The following is a 10,000-nucleotide window of genomic DNA, read 5'->3' as shown; positions in this document are numbered from 1 at the left end:
ACTGTGAATGGAAACGTTTTTGGCATTTATTTATATTAGCAACAATGCTTCTAGTGAAAGTTATGAGGGGTAAATGTAAATATGATGCAATGCCCTGCGTGTCCTCATTCAAACTCTGGGCTCCATTTATCAAGCTGCGTATGCATCTTTGGTGAACATGAGCGAGACTGCAGCCGATAGTTAAGAAGCAGTGGTCATGAGACAGCTGCTTCCAAACCTGTACACCAGCTCTTAGCTGACGGATTAAAATCACCACGGACATGTTCACCCGGGTTGATTTACAGCTCCTACTTGTGCACCATAGAGTGAGCATGGGGCGGCATTGCACAAGCAATCCTGATTTTGCGCTTTAATAAGCTGTCCAGGCTTTAAAGGGACATGAAACCCAAAAACATTATTTCATGATTCAGATTCAGCAAAGGATAACAAGAGAAGGAAGCAAATTAAATAATAGAAGTAACTTGGAAAGCTGTTTAAAATTGTATTCTCTATCTGAATCATGAAAGAAACATTTTGGGTTTCATGTCCCTTTAATAAATGGGGCCCACTGTCTCAGCTCAGAGAAGAATAGCTGGTGTGTATTGTGTCAGAAATGCCTTAAAGGCACAGTAAACACCTTAAGATTTTTTTATATAAAATATTTAGTTATGCTAACAACTTTGTAATATAGTTTCAATATTTATTTTGCCCCCTTTTCTTGTCTTTTAGCTCTGAGGATTTTATAGTTCTCAGAGCTTAAAATGCTACCTGCTGCGTTTTCATGAATAATCCTACTACATATCTTTCCCATGTTGGCTTTAGCTAATAACCACTGCAAAAGAATACACTCTATACTAACATAATGATAGTGACTAGCCTTGTTGTCTGCAGACTAAAGCCCAGATTGGCTCCTATAAATAAGACCAATGGTGAGTGGAGTTTTGCTATTGTTAAATAATTGCAATAAAAAGGATGTTAATTTGTTTTCAATATGTTATTCTTCAGCAGCACAACAAATGTGTCTTGTAAATACTGTCCCTTTAATCGGAATCACACAAGTCACCTCTGACACTGGGCATCCCATGTGCAACTTTTATTGATATTCTGCTAAAACTATCATTTATACTAGGGCAATAGAAATATATTGCAAAAATAATTCTATTCACTATTGAAATGTATTCATGAACCTTTCAAGCTTGATCAATCTGTGAATACTGCAAATTTCACCAAAAGTTATATTAATTAAACAGAAATAATTGTTATTATTACTTTTTTACTCCTGTAAAACCTCTCAATAGCAGCATCACTTTGCTCCATAGATGGTTTATTTTTGGGCAATGGAAAAACATATGTAAAATGTCTGCATTTATTAGATGACATTTTGGACACCATTGTTGGTTTAAAGAAGAAAATTTAGACATTTTAAGAGGAGTTAAATAAGAGTTGTGTATTAATTTGGTATGTGATTCTTTCCACGCAATTGACACGTTCAGTTTCTCTAATTCAGAAAAAACTCTGGGAGATATTAGCTACTTCAAATCGCAGGAAATATAGTCGCCAGAAAGTAGCCAGATTTTGAGAAAAAATTTGGCCCTGTTTTGCGAGCATAATGTTATATAATAAAGAAATTGTAAATTTGCCTGCTGTGGCTTTTTTAATGCATTCATTAATCTCGGACCAGCGAGGCTCCATGGAATTGCTCCAATCTCGCGAATTATTAAAGTGCCGTGATTGGAAATATGCAAATAGACTATGGGGCATATGTATCAAGCTCCGAATGGAGCTTGATGCCCCGTGTTTCTGGCGAGCCTGCAGGCTCGCCAGAAACAGCAGTTATGAAGCAGCGGTCACAAAGACCGCTGCTCAATAACCTGTCCGCCTGCTCTGAGCAGGCGGACATACATTGCCGGAAATCGACCCGATCGAGTACGATCAGGTTGATTGACAGCCCCTGCTGGCGGCCCATTGGCGGCGAGTCTACAGGGGGCGGTGTTGCACCAGCAGCTCTTGTGAGCTGCTGGTGCAATGCTGAATACGGCAAGCATAGTCTGGCGGACCTGATCCGCACTGTCGGATCAGGTCCGCCAGACTTTGATAACTTGGGGCTTATGTCTTGGGAGATCAAATATATGCATTAGATCACAGAATGGGAGCATCTTTCCCGAAGTAGAAATAAGTTGGTTCATATACTTCAGGCCAATTTGAGCCCAGGTATGATATATTTGCTCATGAATGCCTGGAATAAACTCTGGATTGCCCTGTATTGGTAAGAAAGCAGAAAATCTGTAATCTATATCAAATATACCACATATCTTTTGCCAAGCTATAATTATATTTTTAAAAGCTATAAGATTGCTAATATTTGACAGGAGATTTTTTATTTGGCAATGTAAGATTGTTTTTAGAGAGAAGGGAACTATAAACAAAATCTCTATCTCCACAGAAGAGACTTTATTGGAGCTAATCAGCAATCCAATAGCTATTTTAGTTAGAGTAGTCAAATTGTAGAGTTTAATATCCGGCAGAGCCAGTCCACCATTCTTCTTTTTTTGGCAGAGTTTCGCTATAGCGATGCGTGCCTTATGTCCTTTTGATAAAAAATGTGAACATGCTGCATAAAACTTTCGAAATTCCTGATTAGGGATGAATAGTGGAAGATTTTGCAGAAGATATAATATCCTTGGGAAGATGATTGTTTTAACTAGATTAACACGTGCGAAAGAGAAAGAGGAAATGAGGACCAGTTCTTAAGATCTAACATGGCTTTCTCAAAAACCGGTTTAAAATTTAAATTATACCACATCTTAGGATTTCTGTGTAATACGATACCCAGGTATTTAATATTATTTGTGTTTTTAAAAGGATGGTCACTAAGCTTCCCCTATGTTTTTGTATCCATAGAAGTTCACTTTTTTGAAGGTTAATCTTATACCCCGCAAAAGAACTAAAAGTAGATAGTATATTAAGAATTCTAGGAATAGACCTTTTCGAATCCTCTAAAAAAAATTAACAGATCATCAGCATATAGAGAGATTTTAAGCTCCATGTTACCAACTCTAATCCCCAATAGTTCTAAACAGAGCCAAGCTGCTAATGGTTCTATTGCAATATTGAACAATAGAGGCGATAAAGGGCAGCCTTGACGTGTACCTCGCCCTAGCACAATTTTATCAGAGAAATTGCCATTTATCAAAAGTGCTGAGTATGGATTTTTATAGATCTTAGCTATAAAATCTAAACAATGACCTTTAATACCGAAGCATTTTAAAGAATATAGCAGATGATCCCATGATATGGAATCAAAAGCCTTCTCGGCATCAATAGATAGTATAGCTAGGTCCTTATCCGACTTCTCCTTATTTAGGGTCACATATTGATTCCAAAAATAGTCTAACAGTGTTTCAACTTTCCGAAGATTAGAAGTTACAGTACGATCATTCATGAAACCCGTTTGATCTATATCAAATTTGTGAATTATTTTAGACAAAAAAATCTTCATTCTATTAGCAATAATAGAGAGGAGGATTTTATCATCAGAATTTAAGACGGATATAGGTCTATAAGAAGCTGTTTGTTCAGGGTCTTTGTCCTTTTTGAGAAAAAGGGTTATATTTGCTGCAGAAAAAAAAATTAGATATAGAGGAAGAGGTTATATAATAGTTATTAAACAAAAGCACTAATGAATTACTTATTTCTTCCATTAGAATTTTATACAGTTCTATCGGGATCCCATCTGGCCCTGCTGCTTTGTTTAGTTTAGCGTTTTTGATTGTTGACTGAATTTCTTCCTTAGAAATTGGTGAATTAAAGAATTCTAAGTCTGAGGGGGAAATTTGAGGTATTATAATTTTATTCCAAAAAAGTTCTTTATTAGAGTTATCTATCGGTTGTGTACTATATAATTCTTGAAAGTATTAAAAAAACAGCTTTCTAATATTGTTATTATCTGTATATCTCCGTTGTTCGACCTTAATAGCCGCAATATAATTTCTACTTTTGCTATTTTTGGTAATTCTTGCCAAATATTTGGCGGAGCTGCCGTAATGGCCTCTGAAACGGTTATCCCAATTTAGTCTCTTCCTCAAGACATTGCTGTTTAATAAATATATCTCTTTTAAATCTACATTGGGAATAATATAGCCAGGTTACCCTGAGAGGGATGAGACTTATATTGTTTGAAGGCATTTTTAACTTGATTGGATAATTCTCTTTCACTCACTAAACATTTCTTTTTGTTATGACATATGTAGGACTTGATTTGACCTCTAAGGACAGCTTTAAAAGTTTCCCAAAATATTTCACTTTTGTTAGAGTATAAAATATTATTACGACAGAGTCCCCACCATTGTAGTTTTAACCAATTAATAAATTTATTGTTATTACTTAAGTAGCGAGGAAAAAAGAATCTAGAATTGTGAAGGTTTTCTCTAGGAACTAAGTGGATAGCCAATGAGATTATCGCATGGTCCGAGATAATGATATCATGAATCTGAGGACATAATCGTAACGGAAGAAATTGTTCTGATATAAAAATATAATCGATTCTTGAAAACGTGCAATGCGTTTTAGACTCACAGGTGAATTCTACAATGTCAGGAAATTTGATCCTCCAAATATCATTAAGTTTAAGTAGGGAGCAGAATTTATTGAAATATTTACTTGCTTTCATATCATGTCGTTTGCTCTGGGACATTCTATCAATATTTGGAGAGAGTGTCATGCTGAAATCTCCGCTTACTATTAGTCTATCACTACAATAACGGTTTAATTTATTTTGGATTAAATCCCAAAATCTACGGGAAAACTGATTTGGGCCATAAACATTACATAGAGTGAGTTAAAATCCTCTAATAGAAATCTGCATAATGATGAATCTATTATCTGTATCATATTCAGCACTGATAATTTCAAATTGTAATTTTTTGTTGAATAGAATGGCCACTCCACATTTCTGACTCACACATGGAGTTGCAATAACTCGTCCTACCCAGCGAGTCAAATCAAAATTAAACTTTCATGATTCAGATAGAGCAGACCATTTTAAACAACTCTCTAATTCACTTCCATTATCAAAATGAGCACAGTATTTTCATATTTACACTTTTTAAGGCACCAGATCCTACTGAGCATGTGCAAGAAGCCACAGGAAATAGGTATATGAATGTTGTGATTGGCTGATGGCTATCACATGATGCAATGGGAAGGAAAAGGGAACTTATTTTGATATTTGTCAGAAAAAAAAAATCTACTACTCATTTGAAATTTTGACTAAGTGCTTTTGCATTTTCTTTTTTATTATGCATTTGTTAATTATGCAAATCTACTGTATTTACTGGTCCTTTAAATTGCATTTAATTTAGCTAAGGTTTTTGTGATTCTTTTTTATCTTCATTTACCCAGATAACAGACCTTGCACAAATGACCAATACATGGATCTCAGCTAGTGATGTCAACCCAGGTTATGTTTATTTTCCATCAACGTATTGGGATTTCCTGTTATATTTTTAGTTTGAGATTTCACAGACCAAAACAAGTTCTTTTAATCATCCACGCAATGATTGTTTATTGTAAACATTTATTAAAATTCAGATGTGTAAACAAACATAGAAAACAAAATCAAACTTGTAAAAAAAAATAAAGGTCATACAAATACTAAACACACAGGGAAAGTGCTTGTGGCAAAAACAAAATAAAAGTGAATTGCACATATTGTATTAAATTGAACACAAATAACAGTATCACACATTTGCCTAAACATTCTCCATCCTCCTGCTTTATTGTGATCATTTCTTACGTGAAATAAAAATCATTGTCAGTCAAGTGCATAAAAACAAACGTTGGGGTTTCCAAAATACTTATTTACCCTGAATATTTAAATGTGAATACCTATGTGTTGGCCATTGTGTTAAAGGGACAGTCTAGTCAAACTTAAACTTTTATAATTCAGATTGAGCTTGCAATTGTAAGCAACTTTCTAATTTAATCCTATTGTCAATTTTTTCTTTGTTCTCTTGGTATCTTTATTTGAAAAAAGCAAGACTGTAAGCTTAGGAGCCGGCCCATTTTTGGTTCAGAACCCTGTATAGCGCTTGCTAATTGGTGGATACATTTAGAAGATTTAATTTTGACTAGACTATCCCTTTAATTAACCCTATTGCTGTAGTGCAATCCTATTTTCAAGCCAAGTTTAAAAGTTTATAGTGTTCATTGTTTGACAAGTTTTCTAAATTGTTGTCCAGTGGTTCATTTTAGAAAAAGAAAAAAGAAAGAGAGTGGTGAAGAGATTATTGCATTTATTTCAGTGTACCTGTTCTTAGTTAGAAATGTTTTTTTTTTATCATAAGTTAATTATTTAACAAGGAAATGTTCACAATCATAAAGAAACAAACTCTTGGACTGAAAACTACACAGTGTTTCTTGTCGGCTACTATAGCTTTATATTGATTTAAAGGGACGTGAAACCAAACATCTTTATTTCATGGATCAGATAGAGCATACAATTTTAAACAACTTTCTAATATGCTTCTGTTATCAAATTTGCTTCATTCTCTGGCTATCCTTTGTTGAAGGAGCAGCAATGCACTGCTGGGAGCTAGCTGAAAGCCAATAGCCAAATACATATATGTGCAACCACCAATCAGCAGCTTCTGAGCCTACCTAGTTATTCTTTTTCAACAAACAATACAAAGAGAAGGAAACAAATTAGATAATAGAAATAAAATGACATCATGAAAGAAATCATTTGGGTTATCTCACTTTTTAACCCCTGCTGGTCGTTTAGCCCTTAAAGGGATGGGAAAGTCAAAATTAAACTTGCATGATTCAGATAAAGCGTGTCATTTTAAGACACTTTTACATTCACTTCTATTTTCAAATGTGCTTTGTTCTTAGTATCCCTTGTTAAAAAATGAATACACACATATCATACACTAGTGGGAGCTGCTGCTAATTGGTGCCTGCACACATTTGTCTCTTGTGATTGGCTAAATAGATATTTTCAGCTTCCTGTCAGTAGTGCAATGCTGTCCCTTCAGCAATGGATAACAAGAGAATGAAGACATTTTGATAATAGAATTAAATTGGAAAGTTGTTTAAATTTTATGTTCTATCTGAATCATAAAAGAAAATTTTGAGGTTTACTATCCTTTTAAGGACCAGTGCTGTACCCTGTCCCTTTAATGAGAAATGTGAGTACAATGGCAGATTTAACAGCTAGCAATTTATTGACTCATCCTCCAGGCAAAAGAATATGAGATGAGGATACGAGCTATGAAAATAAGGGCTGCTGGCTTTATATAAGGGGTTATAGGCAGGAACAGGGAGGAGAAGAAAGAAAAGGGGCAGTTATGGGGACCAATGGAAACAATGTAAAATATATAGAAATACCATAGAGCTCTTGAGAACTCGTGATATGAACTATTACTTAGGTATTGTGCTATATTCCTGTTTTATTTCACTTTTGATTGTTATGATATTCAATAAAAGGGTTTACCTTTCGGCCTAAGTCTTTTTGTGGGTTAAAGAATTTCAGGAAGTTTTAAAATTGTGCAGAATACATTTTCCTCTCTAAATGATATGCTTTTTAGTATTATTTTCTTCTGCTTCTTAGTACTCATTTCCCGGTGACATTGTGCATTGGATTTTGATTCGTTACCCACTGGCTTTTAAACCTGTCCTCAGGACTCCCCAACAGGCCAGGTTTTCAGGATTACCTTGGATGAGAGTGGGTAAAATAACCATGGTTACTAATTAGCTGATTATTTCACCTGTGCTCTAGTTCAGAGATATCCACAAAATGTGGTCTGTTTGGGAGGTCTGAGGACAGGTTTGAAAACCAGTGTGTTATACTATTGCTCTCCTTTAGCTATGTGTTTAATCTTTCTAACACATAGAGATGATATGATCATTTATAAATTCCAGGCATGTAACCTGCATTTAAGTGTGTTAATATATTAGGGACAGGTTTGTTTTGTGTAACCTCCTATATTCACAGTTTGTTTATTAAATAAAACCCTTATGTCTCAGTTATTAGAAACACTGCAATCCTATTTAGTATTGAAAAATAAATTCATACTGAAAAAATAAAGTAATTCTTAAACCAAAGGAAAAATATATATTGCAAGAAAATTATACAAAAAAACTGCATTTAATATCTGTGCTGCTGATGTCTTTCTCAGAAGATTTGTTAAAGGCAAAGTAAAGTCCAAATTAAACTTTCATGATTTAGATAGGGCATGTCATTTTAAACAACTTTCTAATTTACTTTAATCATCAAATTTGCGTTGTCCTCTTGGTATTCTTATTTGAAAGCTAAACCTAGGTAGGCTCATATGCTAATTTCTAAGGCTGACTCTTTTCTGAATGCATTTGACAGTTTTTCACAGCTAGAGGGTGTTAATTCATGTGTTTCATATAAATAAACATTGTGCTCATGCATGTGGAGTTATTTAAGAGTCAGCAATAATTGCCTGAAATGCAAGTCTGTCAAAAGATCTGAGATAAGGAGGCAGTCAGCAGAAGCTTAGCTACAAGGAATTACAGAGGTAAAAAGTATATTTCTATAACAGTGTTGGTTATGCAAAACTGGGGAATGGTAAATAAAGGTATTATCTATCTTTTTAAACAATAACATTTTTGTGTTTACTATCCCTTTAAACTAGTTCACACAATGGTATACAAACAACTAGACAGTGCTATTCGTGCTTGTATTTAACCATCTGCATCAGCAGTTCAGCATACACATTGCTTGATTTATATCTGATTTCTTACAGTCAACACCAGAATTTTTGTTGTTTAAAAAGATAGATAATCCCTTAATTACCAATTCCCCAGTTTTGCATAACCAACACAGTTATAATAATACACTTTTTTACCTCTGTGATTACTTGTATCTAAGCCTCAGCAGACTGCCCCCTTATCTCAGTACTTTTGACAGACTTGCAGTTTAGCCAATCAGAGCTGTCTCCATGGTAAATTCACGTGCAGGAGCTCAATGTTATCTATATGAAACACGTGAACTAATGCCCTCTAGTGGTGAAAAACAATCAAAATGCATTTAGATTAGAGGTGGCCTTCAAGGTCTAAGAAATTAACATATGAACCTCCTAGGTTTAGCTTTCAACTAAGACTACCAAGAGAACAAAGCAAAATTGGTGATAAAAGTAAATTGGAAAATTGTTTAAAATTACATGCCCTATCTAAATCATGAAGGTTTTTTTTGGACTTGACTGTCCCTTTAAACTCTGCTCTTCGTTTCCACTCAACTTTTGCCCAGGATACAAACCACATTACTGTAACTAAAATGTTTTGTCTGCTTAAAGGGACATTCTAATGTAGAACTTATGTCACTTTTGCATTACTGATCCTAGCTCTGTGTTTAATTCTTGTAAATTGATTAAACACATAGGGAAAGTCCTGCATGGGAGGTGAACCAAACAGGAATGACAGTCACAAATAGAAACCAATCACAATGCTCAGGAATTGCAATGCTTGTGACTATCAATTTAAAGGGACATGAAACCAAAATGTTTCTTTCATGATTCAGATAGAGAATTAAATTTTAAACAACATTCCAGTTTACTTCCAATATCTAATTTGTTTCATTCTTTAGATATCCTTTGTTAAAGAAATAGCAATTCGCATGGGTGAGCCAATCACAAGAGGCATCTATGTGCAGCCACCAATCAGCAGCTACTGAGCCTATTTAGATATGCTTTTCAACAAATGATATCAAGAGAATGAAGCAAATTAGATAATAGACGTATATTGAAAAGTTGTTTAAAATTGCAAGCTCTTTCTAAATCATGAAAGAATAAAAATTGGGTTTCATATCCTTTTAACACCTAAAAAGATAGGTCAATAATGCAAAAAAATAACAAATTAAACGATGTCATTTTTGCATAAGACTGTCCACTTAATTTCAAGATCAGATGTGTCGGCCTATTTCAAGACTGTAGGGTGTGCACCAATGAAAATCAAGTCCATATCGGTCATTCACAGTGTGCAAAGCACAAAACAAACA

The 10,000-nt window shown here is 34.5% G+C and overlaps 1 long non-coding RNA gene across 1 annotated transcript in view; it reads left to right on the top strand.

Annotated features, from left to right (window-relative positions):
- Positions 1-5,814, top strand: part of LOC128644888 (uncharacterized) — a 67,488-nt gene extending 61,674 nt beyond the window's left edge. Inside the window, exon 2 of the long non-coding RNA XR_008400058.1 lies at positions 5,380-5,814. This is a non-coding gene — a long non-coding RNA (uncharacterized LOC128644888). The remainder of the gene's footprint in view (positions 1-5,379) is intronic.
- The last annotated feature ends 4,186 nt before the right edge of the window (positions 5,815-10,000 follow it).

The sequence above is a fragment of the Bombina bombina genome, chromosome 1 (assembly GCF_027579735.1).
Source record: "Bombina bombina isolate aBomBom1 chromosome 1, aBomBom1.pri, whole genome shotgun sequence".
NCBI classification, from domain to species: Eukaryota; Metazoa; Chordata; class Amphibia; order Anura; family Bombinatoridae; genus Bombina; species Bombina bombina.
Note: the sequence above shows the minus strand (reverse complement) of the source record. Positions and strands in the feature narration are given on the sequence as shown.